This window comes from Anomaloglossus baeobatrachus, chromosome 2 (assembly GCF_048569485.1).
Source record: "Anomaloglossus baeobatrachus isolate aAnoBae1 chromosome 2, aAnoBae1.hap1, whole genome shotgun sequence".
Taxonomy (NCBI): Eukaryota; Metazoa; Chordata; class Amphibia; order Anura; family Aromobatidae; genus Anomaloglossus; species Anomaloglossus baeobatrachus.
The window spans coordinates 359,032,250-359,048,834 of NC_134354.1; the positions used below are offsets into that span (position 1 = coordinate 359,032,250).

Below are 16,585 nucleotides of genomic sequence, written 5' to 3' on the forward strand. Positions count from 1 at the left end.
AAAGGCACGCGTATTTTTGAGAGTGCTTCATGAAAAGCATCTTTTTCTTTTTCAAAAGGGGGGTCAAGTGATGCCAGTCAAGTGGGGTGTGTGTGGCCCAATTAGTGGCAACGAAGGAGACTGTGGTTGGAGTCCCCTCGCTGTGTTTCTAAAAGAACCAAGATGAACAAGTCATGGCTCTCAGAGGACTTTTCTTCCCCTGGGTCAGCCAGGGGACGGGAAAGGCACACGTATTTTTGAGAGTGCTTCATGCAAAGCATCTTTTTCTTTTTCAAAAGGAGGCTCAACCGATGCCAGTCAAGTGGGGTGTGTGTGGCCCAGTTAGTGGAAACGAGGGAGACTGTGGTTGGAGTCCCCTCGCTGTGTTTCTAAAAGAACCAAGATGAACAAGTCATGGCTCTCAGAGGACTTTTCTTCCCCTGGGTCAGCCAGGGGACGGGAAAGGCACGCGTATTTTTGAGAGTGCTTCATGCAAAGCATCTTTTTCTTTTTCAAAACGGGGCTCAACCGATGCCAGTCAAGTGGGGTATGTGTGGCCCAGTTAGTGACAACGAGGGAGACTGTGGTTGGAGTCCCCTCGCTGTGTTTCTAAAAGAACCAAGATGAACAAGTCATGGCTCTCAGAGGACTTTTCTTCCCCTGGGTCAGCCAGGGGACGGGAAAGGCACGCGTATTTTTGAGAGTGCTTCATGCAAAGCATCTTTTTCATCTTGAAAATGCGGGTCAACCGATGCCAGTCAAGTGGGGTGTGTGTGGCCCACTTAGTGGCAACGAGGGAGACTGTGGTTGGAGTCCCCTCGCTGTGTTTCTAAAAGAACCAAGATGAACAAGTCATGGCTCTCAGAGGACTTTTCTTCCCCTGGGTCAGCCAGGGGACGGGAAAGGCACGCGTATTTTTGAGAGTGCTTCATGCAAAGCATCTTTTTCTTTTTCAAAAGGGGGCTCAACCGATGCCAGTCAAGTGGGGTATGTGTGGCCCAGTTAGTGACAACGAGGGAGACTGTGGTTGGAGTCCCCTCGCTGTGTTTCTAAAAGAACCAAGATGAACAAGTCATGGCTCTCAGAGGACTTTTCTTCCCCTGGGTCAGCCAGGGGACGGGAAAGGCACGCGTATTTTTGAGAGTGCTTCATGCAAAGCATCTTTTTCATCTTGAAAATGCGGGTCAACCGATGCCAGTCAAGTGGGGTGTGTGTGGCCCACTTAGTGGCAACGAGGGAGACTGTGGTTGGAGTCCCCTCGCTGTGTTTCTAAAAGAACCAAGATGAACAAGTCATGGCTCTCAGACTACTTTTCTTCCCCTGGGTCAGCCAGGGGATGGGAAAGGCACGCGTATTTTTGAGAGTGCTTCATGCAAAGCATCTTTTTGTTTTTCAAAAGGGGGCTCAACCGATGCCAGTCAAGTGGGGTGTGTGTGGCACAGTTAGTGGCAATGAGGGAGACTGTGGTTGGAGTCCCCTCGCTGTGTTTTACATGCTTTTAGAAGGGCATGACATGGCTTAGAGGTTGACTTTCAGCATCTGGAAACTGTTGGCTACCAAAATGCTGCCTTTCCAACCTTTTTAACCGATGATTTTTGAGACCTTATGCCCATCGCAGTGCCCCAAGAGCCGATGCCCAGGCGCCACTCCTTCTCCAACAAAGGCGTGCACGCGCTACACCAGCATGTCGCACTAAACAGCAATGATTCCTTGAGAAACTCTGTGTGACAGGGTGCATTTCACCACAGATAATTGGCCCAGTAAGCATGGACAGGGGCGTTACATGTCGCTGACTGGGCAATGGGTTACTGTGGGGAGAGATGGAGAAGGGTCTGCTGTACAAGTCTTGCCGTCTCCACGAGTTGTTTCAATCCTTCTTCTGTATGTAGAAGTTAATACACTGCTTCTGCCTCTTCAACCTCGTGTGGGTCCTCCACCTTGGCACAAACCCTGTGTGGTCAGGCCACCCTTCCTTGTAACTGCGCACAAGGAATACCACACACCTGCTTACTATGCTGGCAGCAGAGCTCAATGCCATCAGGCGGTCAAAGGTTTACTTTGAAATGTATGGGAAATGTGAGTCACACCGCTGAGAAGTTGTGGACGGTTAGCTCTGGAGACCGAGTTTCATCAATGGTTGTCTCCACTCAACCAGCAGCCAGGGAAGGCCGGGTGCGACAATGATGCAAACATGGATGCGGCCCTTCGCTGTGACAATGTGACACACATGCCTTGTGTGGTTCACGTGTTGAACCTGGTTGTCCAGCAATTTTTAAAGCACTATCCTGGCCCACATGGCCTTCTGCAGAGAGCACGGTGTAATGCCTTCCTTGATCCACACACTCAGATGGGCTGTAAATGATAGGCTAGAGGGAAGCCACTCACCAAGCAGGACCCCTAGAACCCTGAAACCCTTTAACCCCTATACAGGGATTAGGAATTACACAGGGCCCAAGGTGATTAATACCTGTGGAAGGCTGCAGTTCCAGAGAATAGTAGACTGGCAGGGTCAAAACATTAATTGAGGAACAGGAACAGAATGGGACGGCCAGGACTTAATCAGAAAACAAGCAGAGGTGAAATGCGGATCGGCCAACAAGGTACATAAACAGCAAGCAGGAAAAGTAGTCAGGTAACAAGCACACAAAATCATAAAACTGAACTGGGGGTAAAATTAACCAGAGGTTCATAGCTATGTCTGGCAGTGGTCTGCAGACAGGATGGGCATAAAAAAAAAGGTGTGGTGTCTTCCCATTGGTTGTAGCTGAATGATGGTATTTCATCTGTGAGATACCCACCAGCTACATTCAGCCAGAGATTCTGCATCTGTCAAGGTAATGCAGCCCAGTGGGTGAGCATAACCTGCGTCCACCTGCGCCGCTGGCATCGACTCCTCTCCCATCATCAGCACTATGCATGAAAGGAACACGTTGTCACCTGGCGACCGGAGTACAAATTGACGGAGCGTACTCCGTTGGTGACTTAACAGCCGTGTGCGGCAATGATGCAAACCTGGCTGCGGGCCATCGTCAGGGCAATGTGACACACGTGCCTTGTATGGCTCACGTGTTGAACCTAATTTTCCAGCAATTTTTAAAACACCATCCCGGCCTACATGGCCTTGTGCAGCGGGCACGCTCGCTATGTGCTCACTTCCATCATGCGCACACAGCAGCTCAACAACTATCGTCGCTACAGAAGTCTTTAGGTCTGGTGGTTAAACGCCTGAAATGCGATGTGCCCACACGCAGGAATTTGAATCTGCACATGTTGCAGCGTTTGTGGCAGCACCGCCGAACCCTGCTGCAATACGTTATGACCTATAGCCTGGGATAACTTGATCCAGAGGTGGTGCAGATCACGCTGCTGGAGTGGTGTCAGATCAAGGACCTATGCACCCTGCTACACAGTTTACAAATGTCGACGAAGATGTTTAGCACTGGCAATGTCATTCTCAGCGTGAAAATTCTGGTCATCTACATGATGGAGCACACTGTAATTATTATTCGGAGTCAGGTGTTGGGACAAGAGGAAGGGGAGGAAGTACAGGAGGAGTCATATGCGGAAGGGATAACAAGATCTACGAGGTCCAGATGGTCAGCGGCACCTATGCGGCAGTCATGGTGAGGGAGAGGGATTAACAAGGGCGCATAGTATCAGCAAAAAGTGTTGAGGAAGGTGCAGGAGCCCATGAAAAAATGGAGGACGAACTGGCGATGGGCATGGAAGACTCAGCAGATGAGTGAGAGCTTGCTCACATTTCGGTTGTGCGAGGTTGTGGGGAGAGGGCAGAGGAAGGAGGCACGATTCTCACCTCTCTGCCACCAACACACCAAGGACTTGGTCCTCCTGGATGCACAAGACACATGAGCGCCTTCTTGCTGCACTACCTACAACATGACCCTCGGATTGTACGAATTCAAAGTAATCCAGAATACTGGGTTGCCACACTGTTAGATCCCCGGTACAAGACAAAATTTGGCGAAATAATTCCTGCCATCGAAATGGACGCACGTATACAGGAGTATCTGCAGAATGTGGTACGCAATCTTAGATCTGCTTTTCCATTAAACACCAGTGCTGCACAGAGTGAATCTCAACGCTTTGTCATGGATAGGAGGAAATGGTCTTTTACTTGTCCACATCTGAGGGACCGAGGGCTGGCTGCTGTGCTGAGATGGCGTTGAGTACGGTGTCCCAGCAGAGTTGCACTTTTGGTCATATACCAAAATGAGTTGAAAAAGGACCGATGCTGGTGGAAAGGGGAACAGGTGTGTTGGAAAGGGGAAAAAAGTTTTGGTCCGTGGATTTGGTGGTTAAGCAACAGTAACATTTGCTGAAGAAACACCATCTGTTACAGTGGGACTGGCAGATTTGGATAAAGTGGTATATACTATGTTACCGCTATATAACGAAAATTAATAAGAAAAGAAAGAGAAAGGTATATATCCCCATCAGCAGTCAGTGTCCACCGTGCTCCCAGTTGGAAAAGGAGAGGTTGGCAACTGGAAGGTTTGGTGGAGGATACAGAGCTGTGTGGCTATGAAACTAATAGTAGCCTGAACCGAGTTAGACGCCATTCGGATCTGGAGACTGGGAGCCCTGTTAGCGTCACAGGGTCCACATGCCCACCCAGCCCAGGAACTCCCTGTTAACAACACAGTGGCCATTGAGTACGCTGACCGTGTGCGTAGGGGCACACCTGTGGACAGCAGGCGCATCAGCAGCAGCAGGCCTGGTAAAGCCACTGGGCTGCACAAGCAGGACTGGTAGGACAGGAGCTGGTCTTAACCGTTCTGCGTTACCAACTGTGGTGGTGGCCTGCATCGACACCCTATCCCTGCCTACCTGTGGCCTAAAGCCGCAATGGGTTCAACACATGGAGGTGTGCTCTTTCGGAGTATAATAGAAGACTGCGCACCTCCTTGTTGGCTCCAGCCCCTTTTATAACCTGGGTCCGCCCCAAATCAGGGTGAACCACAATGCACCTCCTGGAGACAAAAGTAGAGTGACACGTCATGAGTGGCATAACTAGCGTCCTATTTGGAACCGCAACTTCAATGATGACCTCATGGCTGCCATGACCCAAACACCTCACCAGTCATCGTCTGACCATCAATAATGAGGTGACAAGTCATAGGGGCGGGCCTCTGCAAGCCATTTGGGAGTGTCCTGGCCACATCGTCAGGACACCTGATGCCCTGTGGTCTATATGGGATCCCCACATCAGGGGCAGGGCCAAAGAGTTCATTACCGGACCTAGTTTCTGATGCAGTAAGTGCCTGACCATGGTCAGTTGCATAAAATACAGTCTCTGATAAAAGACTATCAGCTTTAGCATGGTGTCTAGGCACAACACAGGACTTAGACCCGGCACGTAGACGTGATGACCAGTGGAGTGGTCATCACGTCTACTTCACACGCAGAAGGTCCTGGGTTCAATCCCCAGTGAAACCCATGAGTTCTTGGTGTTGAAATAATCCCCTATCAACCTGCAGTATATAAAGTTCTAGGCTTTGTTGCCGAATAACAGGATGTTTTAGCTTCCATCACCAACAGAGCTACGAATTTGTTTTTTTTCCCCTGGCGGTCAAAACTCGTCTCTAATTGCCATTACTTTGCAGGATTTCAAAGGTTTCATAGTGTAGTGGTCATCACGTCTGCTTCACACGCAGAAGGTCCTGGGTTCAATCCCCAGTGAAACCATTTTGTTTTTGGTGTTGAAGTAATTTCCTATTGACTTGTAATATGTGAAATTCTTGGTTTCGTTGCCAAATGACAATACATTTTGGCTTCCATCACAAAGAGAACTACGATTTTGGGTTTCTTTTTTATTGACCACTTTAGCAGAAAACATAATCCCATATTATAAAAATCCTATTTGTTTCAAAATATATAATTCCCATAAATACAAAAACAAAAGACCAAACTATGGAGAAAAAAGTAACACATTCAATATAAACTTCAATTTAAGCAAAATCCCTTTGTAGGAATAAAACTGGTAAAATATGTAATAATAATTGTAAATGTTTCATTAACCAAAAATACTTTCCTTCAGCAATAAAAAGGCCCTGTCAGTCACAATTCTGCTCTGCTAGCCAATACACAGTAACTTATTGTCAGGTTTCATAGTGTAGTGGTCATCACGTCTGCTTAACACGCAGAAGGTCCTGGGTTCAATCCCCAGTGAAACCAATCTGTTCTTAGTGTTGAAATAATACGCTATCCAACTACAATATATGATGTTCTCGGCTTTGTTGCCGTATGACGGGATGTTTTGGCTTCCATCACAAACAGAACTACAAATTATTATTTTTTTTCCCCTGGCGGTCAAAACTCATCTCTAAATGCCATTACTTTGCAGGATTTCACAGGTTTCATAGTGTAGTCGTCATCACGTCTACTTCACATGCAGAAGGTCCTGGGTTCAATCCCCAGTAAAAACAAGCTGTTTTCGCTGTTGAAGTAATTTGCTATCAACCTGTAACATATGAAATTCTTTGTTTTGTTGCCAACTGATAATATATTTTGGCTTTTATCACCAAGAGAACTACGATTTTGGGTTTCTTTTTTATTGACCATTTTAGCAGAAAACATAATCCCATATTATAAAAATCCTGTTTGTTTCAAAATATATAGTTCCTTTAAATACAAAAGCAAACAACTAAACTATGTGGAAAAAAGTAACACATTCAATGTAAACTTCCTTTTAAGCAAAATCCCTTTGTAGGAATAAAACTGGTAAAATATGTAATAAAAATTGTAAATGTTTCATTAACAAAAAATACTTTCCTTCAGCAATAAAAAGGCCCCGTCAGTCACAATTCTGCTCTGCTAGCCAATACACCGTAACTTTACTTCAGGTTTCATAGAGTAGTGGTCATCACGTCTGCTTAACACGCAGACGGTCCTGCGTTCAATCCCCAGTAAAATCAACCTGTTCTTGGTGTTGAAATAATACTCAATTAAACTACAATATTTGAAGTTCTTGGCTTTGTTGCCGAATAACGGGATGTTTTAGCTTCCATCACCAACAGAGCTACAAATTTGTTTTTTTTCCCCTGGCGGTCAAAACTCGTCTCTAAATGCCATTACTTTGCAGGATTTCACAGGTTTCATACTGGAGTCGTCATCACGTCTACTTCACACGCAGAAGGTCCTGGGTAAAATCCCCAGTAAAAACAAGCCGTTTTCGCTGGTGAAGTAATTTGCTATCAACCTGTAACATATGAAATTCTTTGTTTTGTTGCCAACTGATAATATATTTTGGCTTTTATCACCAAGAGAACTACGATTTTGGGTTTCTTTTTTATTGACCATTTTAGAAGAAAACATAATCCCATATTATAAAAATCCTATTTGTTTCAAAATATCTAGTTCCCATAAATACAAAAGCAAAAGACCAAACTATGGAGAAAAAAGTAACACATTCAATATAAACTTCAATTTAAGCAAAATCCCTTTGTAGGAATAAAACTGGTAAAATATGTAATAATAATTGTAAATGTTTCATTAACCAAAAATACTTTCCTTCAGCAATAAAAAGGCCCCGTCAGTCACAATTCTGCTCTGCTAGCCAATACACAGTAACTTTTCGTCAGGTTTCATAGTGTAGTGGTCATCACGTCTGCTTAACACGCAGACAGTCCTGGGTTCAATCCCCAGTGAAACCAATCTGTTCTTAGTGTTGAAATAACACGCTATCCAACTCCAATATATGAAGTTCTCGGCTTTGTTGCCGAATGACGGGATGTTTTGGCTTCCATCACAAACAGAACTACAAATTATTTTTTTTTTTTTCCCCTGGCGGTCAAAACTCGTCTCTAAATGCCATTACTTTGCAGGATTTCACAGGTTTCATAGTGGAGTCGTCATCACGTCTACTTCACACGCAGAAGGTCCTGGGTTCAATCCCCAATAAAAACAAGCCGTTTTCGCTGTTGAAGTAATTTTCTATCAACCTGTAACATATGAAATTCTTTGTTTTGTTGCCAACTGATAATATATTTTGGCTTCCATCACCAAGAGAACTACGATTTTGGGTTTCTTTTTTATTGACCATTTTAGCAGAAAACATAATCCCATATTATAAAAATCCTGTTTGTTTCAAAATATATAGTTCCTTTAAATACAAAAGCAAACAACTAAACTATGTGGAAAAAAGTAACACATTCAATGTAAACTTCCTTTTAAGCAAAATCCCTTTGTAGGAATAAAACTGGTAAAATATGTAATAAAAATTGTAAATGTTTCAATAACAAAAAATACTTTCCTTCAGCAATAAAAAGGCCCCGTCAGTCACATTTCTGCTCTGCTAGCCAATACACAGTAACTTTCCATCAGGTTTCATAGAGTAGTGGTCATCACGTCTGCTTAACACGCAGAAGGTCCAGCGTTCAATCCCCAGTAAAACCAATCTGTTCTTGGTGTTGAAATAATATTCAATTAAACTACAATATATGAAGTTCTTGGCTTTGTTGCCGAATGATGGGAAGTAATTTGCTATCAACCTGTAACATATGAAATTCTTTCTTTTGTTGCCAACTGATAATATATTTTGGCTTCCATCACCAAGAGAACTTCGATTTTGGGTTTCTTTTTTATTGACCATTTTAGCAGAAAACATAATCCCATATTATAAAAATCCTGTTTGTTTCAAAACATATAGTTCCTTTAAATACAAAAGCAAACAACTAAACTATGTGGAAAAAAGTAACACATTCAATGTAAACTTCCTTTTAAGCAAAATCCCTTTGTAGGAATAAAACTGGTAAAATATGTAATAAAAATTGTAAATGTTTCATTAACCAAAAATAATTTCCTTCAGCAATAAAAAGGCCCCGTCAGTCACAATTCTGCTCTGTTAGCCAATACACAGTAACTTTCCATCAGGTTTCATAGAGTAGTGGTCATCACGTCTGCTTAACACGCAGAAGGTCCTGCGTTCAATCCCCAGTAAAACCAATCTGTTCTTGGTGTTGAAATAATACTCAATTAAACTACAAAATATGAAGTTCTTGGCTTTGTTGCCGAATGATGGGATGTTTTGGCTTCCATCCCCAACAGAGCTACGAATTTGGTTTTTTTTTCCCTGGCGGTCAAAACTCGTCTCTAATTGCCATTACTTTGCAGGCTTCGAAAGGTTTCATAGTGTAATGGAAATCACGTCTGCTTTACACGCAGAAGGTCCTGGGTTCAATCCCCAGTGAAACCCATGTGTTCTTGGTGTTGAAATAATCCCCTATCAACCTGCAGTATATAAAGTTCTTGGCTTTGTTGCCGAATAATGGGATGTTTTAGCTTCCATCACCAACAGAGCTACGAATTTGTTTTTTTTTTCCCCTGGCGGTCAAAACTCGTCTCTAATTGCCATTACTTTGCAGGATTTCTAAGGTTTCATAGTGTAGTGGTCATCACGTCTGCTTCACACGCAGAAGGTCCTGGGTTCAATCCCAAGTGAAACCAATCTGTTTTTGGTGTTGAAGTAATTTCCTATCGACTTGTAATATGTGAAATTCTTGGTTTCGTTGCCAAATGACAATACATTTTGGCTTCCATCACAAAGAGAACTACGATTTTGGGTTTCTTTTTTATTGACCATTTTAGAAGAAAACATAATCCCATATTATAAAAATCCTATTTGTTTCAAAATATATAGTTCCCATAAATACAAAAGCAAAAGACCAAACTATGGAGAAAAAAGTAACACATTCAATATAAACTTCAATTTAAGCAAAATCCCTTTGTAGGAATAAAACTGGTAAAATATGTAATAATAATTGTAAATGTTTCATTAACCAAAAATACTTTCCTTCAGCAATAAAAAGGCCCCGTCAGTCACAATTCTGCTCCGCTAGCCAATACACAGTAACTTATCGTCAGGTTTTTGATAGTGTAGTGGTCATCACGTCTGCTTAACACGCAGAAGGTCCTGGGTTCAATCCCCAGTGAAACCAATCTGTTCTTAGTGTTGAAATAATAGCTAGCCAACCACAATATATGAAGTTCTCGGTTTTGTTGCCGTATGATGGGATGTTTTGGCTTCCATCACAAACAGAACTACAAATTATTTTTTTTTTTTCCCCTGGCGGTCAAAACTCGTCTCTAAATGCCATTACTTTGCAGGATTTCACAGGTTTCATAGTGGAGTGGTCATCACGTCTACTTCACACGCAGACGTTCTTGGGTTCAATCCCCAGTAAAAACAAGCCGTTTTCGCTGTTGAAGTAATTTGCTATCAACCTGTAACATATGAAATTCTTTGTTTTGTTGCCAACTGATAATATTTTTTGGCTTTTATCACCAAGAGAACTACGATTTTGGGTTTCTTTTTTATTGACCATTTTAGCAGAAAACATAATCCCATATTATAAAAATCCTGTTTGTTTCAAAATATATAGTTCCTTTAAATACAAAAGCAAGCAACTAAACTATGTGGAAAAAAGTAACACATTCAATGTAAACTTCCTTTTAAGCAAAATCCCTTTGTAGGAATAAAACTGGTAAAATATGTAATAAAAATTGTAAATGTTTCATTAACCAAAAATACTTTCCTTCAGCAATAAAAAGGCCCTGTCAGTAACAATTCTGCTCTGCTGGCCAATACACAGTAGCTTTCCATCAGGTTTCATAGAGTAGTGGTCATCACTAGAGTTGAGCGCGGTTTGCGGTTCGAGGTTCTCCAGTTCGGGGCTCGAGTGATTTTGGGGGCTGTTCTAGATCGAACTAGAACTCGAGCTTTTTTGCAAAAGCTCGATAGTTCTAGAAACGTTCGAGAGCGGTTCTAGCAGTAAAAAGCAGGGCTTTTTACGACTACAGTGTGCAGGAGCCATCGCTGGCAGCCTGCCACAAGCTGGTAACCAAGATAAACATCGGGTATCCAACCAAAGCGCTTTGGTTAGTAACCCGATGTTTATCCTAGTTACGTGCAGGAAGCCCACACTTCCCCGCTCAGCTCGCTCCGCCCCCTCCTGCCCGCGGCATGTACTCATACACTCACACACACACACACACACATGTTCCCGCTCGGCTTACCTGCGGTGATGAAGTCCCGCCATCCCGACCTCAGCGCTGTCACTGTCCTCCATGGCCGCCGCTTGTCACATCACCTCTCGCTTCCGACCCGAGACTGACTAGCGGTGACGTCACGGGCCTCTCGCGAGACTTGGTGTGAAGGCTCCGGTCATTGAACTCAGTGACAGGGGCTGTCGGCAGTGCTGGAGATCAGCGCAGGTAATGTACCTCGCTGACAGCAGCACTTGTCATGCCCTGCAGTGACCTGGGCTGACCCATTGATGTTAGCTCAGGTCACTGCACTGCTCTCCCAGCCAATGGGGAACATTCTGTTCTTCATTGACTGGGACAGTGTGGATCGTCATGGCAACCCCTTGGATTACACCAGACCTGGATTTGTTTTTCATTCTAATAAATTGGTTAAAGAGGGAATGTTTTGGGGAGTGTTTTTTCAAATAAAAATGTGTTTGTCGTCTATTTTTTTGTATTACTGACTGGGTTGGTGATGTCGGGTATCTGATAGACGCCTGACCTCACCAACCCCAGGGCTTAATGCCAGGTGACATTACACATCTGGTATTAACCCCATATATTACCCCATTTGCCACCGCACCAGGGCGCGGGATGAGCTGGGGCGAAGCACCAGGATTGGCGCATCTAATGGATGCGCCACTTCTGGGGCGGCTGCGGCCTGCTATTTTTAGGCTGGGGAGAGTCCAATAACCATGGACCTCCCTAGTCTGAGAATATCAGGCCCCAGCTGTCTGCTTTACCTTGGCTGGTGATCCAGTTTTGGGGGACCCCTACGTGTTTTTTTTTTATTATTTATTTAATTTAAAAAAACAGCGTGGGGTGCCCTCAGTTTTGGATTACCAGCCAAGGTGAGGTTGCCAGCTGTGGCCTGCAGGCTGCAGCCGTCTGCTTTACCCTAGCTGGCTACAAAACTAGGGGGAACCCTACGTCATTTTTTTTTTCATTTTTTTGGCTAAATAAAAAGCTAAGCACCCCTTAGTGCCACATGAAAGGCACCAAAGGGTGCTCCACTTTTTCTCCATTTTTTCTCCACTTTTTCTACATTTTTTCTCCACTTTTTCTCCACTTTTTCTACATTTTTTCTCCACTTTTTCTACATTTTTTCTCCACTTTTTCTCCACTTTTTCTCCACTTTTTTCTCCACTTTTTTCTCCACTTTTTTCTCCACTTTTTTCTCCACTTTTTTCTCCACTTTTTTCTCCACTTTTTCTCCACTTTTTTCTCCACTTTTTCTCTGTTCTTTTTCTATGGTCGGTCTACCCATTAGCTCTGCCATGCATACTGTAGCTCTACACCTACTGCACATGTTACTTTATGATTGACATCTCTTTCGTACCAGAGCTGTCTAAGCCTACTCTGACCCCATATTTGTCATTACTATATTGTCCTTGTACTGTATTATGACATTTGTATCATGTGTTTCATTTCTTGCTGTGTTGCAATTTTTTTGCTGCATCCCAATTGTACCTCTACATTGTTCGAGTTTATGTTATTGTTCTCTCACTCTTATGTGATACTGATTATTGTCATTTTTCATGATTACATGCAGATAAGTCCAATCTGACGAAGGCTCAGACCGAAACGTCATTTGTAACTTGTTTTGGACAAAAACATATATGCTTATGAAAACATTTTTTTTCTTAATACGGACCAATAAAGAGTGATTTTGCATTACTATCCGTTGTGACTTACTGACTTAGTCTGGGAGATTTAGAGTGCCGAGGTTACTCACTAATTTTATCTATTATTACCTCTGAGCACCTATATACCAGTGAGCAGAGCTTCTTCTACAGTAGTTCTCCTGATTAGGCATGCCCTTACCTCATGAGCAGGGCATTGCAGCTTTGGTAGCAACCATTACGACATGGACTCTGCTGCTGTGGACCCGAGAAGAGTGAGTGCAGATTCATTGCACCCACACTCCTCACATGAAGGGTCCGCACTCCTAGAAAATGGGGGATACGTTCCCTGAGTGTCTCCCCCCCATATTCTAGATGGTCCAGAGTCGTCGTGGGACCCCTTTATTTTGTTTCTTACAATAAATTGGTGAAAGAGGAAATGTTTTGGGGACTGTTTTTTCAAATAAATTTCTTTTGTCGATTTTTTTTTTTTTGTTAGTACTGACAGTTTATGATGTTGGGTATCTAATAGACGCCATGACATCACAAACTGCTGGGCTTGATCTCAGGTGACTTTACAGCTAGTATCAACCCGATTTATTACCCCGTTTGCCACTGCACCGGGGCACGGGATGAGCTGGGGTGAAGAGCCAGGATTGGCGCATCTAGTGGATGCGCCACGTCTGGGGTGCCTGCGGCCTGCTATTTTTAGGCTGTGAAGGCCCAATAACTATGGACCTTCCCACCCTGAGAATACCAGACCACAGCTGTCCGCTTTACCTTGGCTGGTGATCCGATTTGGGGGGGACCCTACTTTTATTGTGTAATTATTAATATTTATAAAATAATTATAAAAAAGAGCCTGAGGGGACCTCCACATTGGATCCCCAACCACGCTAAAGCTGCCAGCTGTGGTTTTCAGGCTACAGCCGTCTGCTTTACCCTAGCTGGCTATCAAAAATGGGGGGACCCAACGTCATTTTTTTTTTAACTATTTTTTAAATAGAAAAAATTAATGGGCTTCCCTGTATTTTGATTGCCAACCAAGGTAACGGCAGGCAGATTGGGGTGGCAACCCATAGCTGTCTGCTTTATCTGCGCTGAGAATCAAAAATACCGCGGAGCGCTATGTCATTTTTTTAAAGATTTATTTTTACAGCACTGTGATGTCCAGCAATCAAAATACAGGGAAGCTCATTTTATTTTTAGTTATTTAAATAAATAATTAAAAAAAATATATATGGGCTCCCGCTGCATTTTTTGTATTGCTAGCTAAGGGTAATCCAAGCAGCTACTGGCTGCTAACCCCCACTGCTTGGTGTTACCTTCACTGGCAATGGAAAATCCAGGGAAGCATTTTTTATTTTTTTTGCCAAAAAACTACAAAAAAAGGACGTGAGCTTCGCCATATTTTTGTATGCTAGCCAGGTATAGCAGGCAGGTGCTGGAAGAGTTGGATACAGCGCCAGAAGATGGCGCTTCTATGAAAATGCCATTTTCTGAGGCGGCTGCAGACTGCAATTCGCAGCAGTGGGGCCCAGAAAGCTCAGGCCAACCTGTGCTGCGGATTCCAATCCCCAGCTGCCTAGTTGTACCTGGCTGGACACAAAAATGGGGCGAAGCCTACGCCATTTGTTTTCTAATTATTTCATGAAATTCATGAAATAATAAAAAAGGGCTTCCCTTTATTTTTGGTTCCCAGCCGGGTACAAATAGGCAACTGGGGGTTGGGGCAGCCGTACCTGCCTCCTGTACCTGGCTAGCATACAAAAATATGGCGAAGCCCACATAATTTTTTCAGGGGGCAAAAAACTTCTGCATACAGTCCTGGATGGAGTATGCTGATCCTTGTAGTTCTGCAGCTGCTGTCTGTCTGTATGGAGAAGAGCAGACAGCAGCTGCAGAACTAGAAGGCTCAGCATACTCCATCCAGGACTCAAAGAAGAGGGGAGCCAGCACTGCTCATGAATGGCATGCAACAATGAAAAAATAAAAAGTGTAAAATTCACAAATTCATTCCTACTGTAACAATTCAATGAGATTTTTTGCAAATTATTGATCAATGATTTGAGCCCCCCTGCCCCGTCACGGCAAATCTCTATAGGGGGGTCCCTACACTATGTCATAAATTAATATCGTACCATAAGGTCTCATATAATGACTTGAACAGGACATATAAGAACACCACTTACCCAGGGAATGTCAGAACCGCTCCCATGCTGCAAGGACTGACAACTGTGAATAAAGGCAGCCCAGGTGCCAGTGTGTGTGGCAGAACCACACACCCCAGCACAATGTCAGAACTGGCCCTCACAGTGCCAGACCAGCAAGCATGGATGAAGGGCGGAACAGCCTCAGGCAGGTGGTGCTTAAATAATGATGCCTATGGACCAGGGGGCGGTGGCTGTGTGTGAACAGGCACCAACATGAATTTTGATGGCAACAGAAGGAATTTGCAAACCACACTGGGCGTGCACGGCATGGTGGCAGTCAACCACCTGACCAGTAACGCAAAGAAGAGGGGAGCCAGCACTGCTCATGAATGGCATGCAACAATGAAAAAATAAAAAGTGTAAAATTCACAAATTCATTCCTACTGTAACAATTCAATGAGATTTTTTGCAAATTATTGATCAATGATTTGAGCCCCCCTGCCCCGTCACGGCAAATCTCTATAGGGGGGTCCCTACACTATGTCATAAATAGAGTTGAGCGCGGTTCGTGGTTCGTGGTTCTCCAGTTCGCGGCTCGAGTGATTTTGGGGCATGTTCTAGATCGAACTAGAACTCGAGCTTTTTGCAAAAGCTCGGTAGTTCTAGAAACGTTCGAGAACGGTTCTAGCAGCCAAAAAACAGCTAAATCATAGCTTGGTTTCTGCTGTAATAGTGTAAGTCACTCTGTGAATCAAACTATTATCACATTTCAGTGTATAGTGTGCGTGAACAGCGCCTTCAGATCACTGCTGTTTCTATAATGGCGATCGCCATTTTTTTTTTTTTTTTTTCTTGTCTTCCTTCCCTAAGCGCGCGCGTCTTGTGGGGCGGGCCAGCATGTCAGCCAATCCCAGACACACACACAGCTAAGTGGACTTTGAGCCAGAGAAGCAACGGCATGTGTGATAGGATCTGCATGTCACATGTCCCTGCATTATAAAACCGGACATTTTCTTCACGGACGCCATTATCTGCCTTCTGCGTCTTTGGTGTCAGACATCACTGTCGCAGCTCCGTCTTCCTGAGTCCTATAGCCGATACAGCTGTATGCGCTGCATACACAGCGTTAGACAGCTTAGGGAGAGCACTTTATAGCAGTCCTTTTAAGGGCTCCAACCGGCAGGGTCAGAGAGCCATAGGTGACAGGTCCTGCAAACAGCAACAGCGTCTGTGTAGCCCAGGTCAGGGATTTCCTACCTGCATTTCACCATTAGGAGGGAATAGAAAGGCAGGCTTCCATTCCTCTACCCAGAGCACCACAATCCTGCCACTGTACCCTCTTGTCCTCTGCACACTCCAACTGATAACTAAGCCATTATACTAGCAAACACTCAGTGTACCTAGTGGCATCCTATACGTGGCTATTGGACTTTGCTATAGTCCCACTAGTGCAAAGACATTTGCAGAGCGCGTCTGCCTGCATTGCACACTACAACTCATTCTAACCAAGCCATTATACTAGCAAACACTCAGTGTACCTAGTGGCATCCTATACGTGGCTATTGGACTTTGCTATAGTCCCACTAGTGCAAAGACATTTGCAGAGCGCGTCTGCCTGCATTGCACACTACAACTCATTCTAACCAAGCCATTATACTAGCAAACACTCAGTGTACCTAGTGGCATCCTATACGTGGCTATTGGACTTTGCTATAGTCCCACTAGTGCAAAGACATTTGCAGAGCGCGTCTGCCTGCATTGCACACTCCAACTCATTAAAACCAAGCC

The 16,585-nt window shown here is 44.0% G+C and overlaps 3 non-coding genes across 3 annotated transcripts; all 3 read left to right on the forward strand.

The window, feature by feature from the left end:
* The first annotated feature begins 5,612 nt into the window (after nt 1-5,612).
* On the forward strand, nt 5,613-5,685 carry TRNAV-CAC (transfer RNA valine (anticodon CAC)). The gene has a single exon. It is a non-coding gene; the product is annotated as a tRNA-Val (tRNA).
* A 416-nt stretch (nt 5,686-6,101) lies between these two features.
* Nucleotides 6,102-6,174, forward strand: TRNAV-AAC (transfer RNA valine (anticodon AAC)). Its single transcript has one exon. It is a non-coding gene; the product is annotated as a tRNA-Val (tRNA).
* A 2,946-nt stretch (nt 6,175-9,120) lies between these two features.
* Nucleotides 9,121-9,193, forward strand: TRNAV-UAC (transfer RNA valine (anticodon UAC)). The gene has a single exon. It is a non-coding gene; the product is annotated as a tRNA-Val (tRNA).
* The last annotated feature ends 7,392 nt before the right edge of the window (nt 9,194-16,585 follow it).